Source organism: Rhipicephalus sanguineus, chromosome 10 (genome assembly GCF_013339695.2).
Source record: "Rhipicephalus sanguineus isolate Rsan-2018 chromosome 10, BIME_Rsan_1.4, whole genome shotgun sequence".
Lineage (NCBI taxonomy): Eukaryota > Metazoa > Arthropoda > Arachnida > Ixodida > Ixodidae > Rhipicephalus > Rhipicephalus sanguineus.
In genome coordinates this window covers 33,650,671-33,652,858 of record NC_051185.1, presented here as the reverse complement: position 1 = coordinate 33,652,858, position 2,188 = coordinate 33,650,671, and positions in this window count along the sequence as shown.

Genomic DNA, 2,188 nt, shown 5'->3' with positions numbered 1-2,188 from the left:
CGTGGATAAAACAGATATTACTATTTGAGTGCGTGTTTTCTGTTTCGCACTACTGAGCAAGTGATGCCCTTGTAAGTCTGCATCTTTATTTCGAAAACGAGCGCTGAGTAGAACCATATTCAACCCCTCCGCGCATAAACGGAATCTCCCATTTAAAAAGTTTTCATTATTGGTGGCTCAGCGCACTCATAATTTGTCTGTGATCACACGCTAGTTCTAAACTGTCCATTTCTAATAACAGAAATTGTCTTCGTCAACGTATCCGAGCGGTTGTCACTTTAGATGATTTTTGCAAATGCTCTACGGTATATTTTTACTGATATTTCTTTCGTTACATGGCTGAAGCAGCGGTGGTTTTAAACAGTGGTCTGAAATCTGCTGCAGGGAAATGGCGGCTCCAAAGACGTGGTCGGTAGCAACAGTTCTCTCACTGTGCCCAAGTGTTCGTAGCATAATACGATGGAATTATCTTTGTCTGAACACGAATTCCCTTACGAACGCCTTACCGCGCTTGCTTAGTGCTGTAATTAGCAGTCCTAATCGCACCATATTTTTATAAATGTACTTCTTATACTCGCGGACAACTTTTCTCGGCAATGCAGGGAAAGCTACGGGGCGGAGCGTCTGCACATGTACTGCTACGCGAAGTAGTCCGGTTTGGCGCGCGTCTCGTTACGCCATGGAAAGTGATGGCTAGCGTTGCATTTCGACGCAAACGCTGCTTAGCGTCTAAGGTACGGGTAAAAGGCGCGACTTTTTCACGCACGCAAAAATGCGAAGTCACAACATATAAAGTAAAAGAAATACAAATATCTCGCTTGCGTGCGCTGCGTTTCGGCTCAAAAAGCTACATGTAGAAAATGAAGGAGTATTTTATATATCTCACGCAGAAAATACGGACGCAATTGTGGGACTACATTCATTAGCGGTAGTATACGTGCATTGTGGCTCTGTAGCCTTCGCTTCATTGCCAAGAAAAGTTGTCCGCGAGTACAGGTACAGTTGTATGCACATCTCCCATAGTAGAGCACTCCTGCTTTGCTGTGCCTCTTCTGCGCACATTTTCCAGCACGTTTTTATGTCGACGGTCACTTCTCATTGAACTTGTCTCGGAGGCCTTCCTTCTCAAGGCTACAACTAGGTGCAAAGAAAACTTTCGAGACATTTACGAAAAGCTCATCGCGTACTACATACCTGGCGACAACTTTCTGTGGCAGCGCAGGCGAAGCTTTGTAGACTACGTAGCATGAAAGAACAGATACAAAGCTTGGCATAGTGAAGCATGGGCCCGTCGCCGCTCGTGCTTCTCGTCGGCCGACACGCCTAGCTTCGGGATGCGCGGCTTCCTCCTCGAGAGTACGCGTTTTCTTTGGACGCCCCGTGGCTGTCTCGGCGAAAATTATGCACTGTATTGCGGAGGTTGTGCGCGATGTCTCCGTCGGAGGGCGTGGTTTAGCTACCGCGCATGCGCGGCTTGCATCAGCGCGTATTCGTTAAGTGATTTGTATTGATAGAACACAAGGAAACGAAGGCAGTCGGTGCATCGAAAAATGTTTTGCCCGCGTACACTCACCGCAAACAAATTCTCTTCAGGTGATACCACCAGCACAAGTGGGTCTCTCATCGCGATAGCCCCCTTGAAGGCGACAACCTGGCAGTCTTCAACAAGAACAGCTGCTTGAAAGCAAAACTGCTGTTCGAAACCGTAGCTAAAAGACATGAAAAATGTCATGAATTGCGTTGCATAGGTGGCGGGTGTTTCGGTTGCCTGCTATTGCTGGTACAATGGCGCTAAAAATCGCGTAGTGTAACACCATGCCCTTAGACGTCTACGGCCAGAGGCTTTCTTAGATGTGAAGCAACTTATGGCGGAGTTCAATGCGGTGGTGGTGGTGGTGTGCGGCGTGACCACCCTCACTGCGCATGCGCAAGCCCTCTCCACTTCCCCTCTCCCCTTCCCCTCTATCTCTCCACATCACCTCTCCCATTCCCTTTCCCCCTTCCCTTTCCCGTTCCCCTCCCCCTCTCCACTTCCCCTCTCCCCATTCCCCCTCACCACTGCACCTGTAGAACGCGGGCTCTACATGCCGAAACACTGCTTCGCATCGCCTCATGGTCCCCTTTAGCGGGAGATGGTGTGATTGATTTTTTGGCGTGCTGCGATAACACCAATTTACGATTTTAAAAT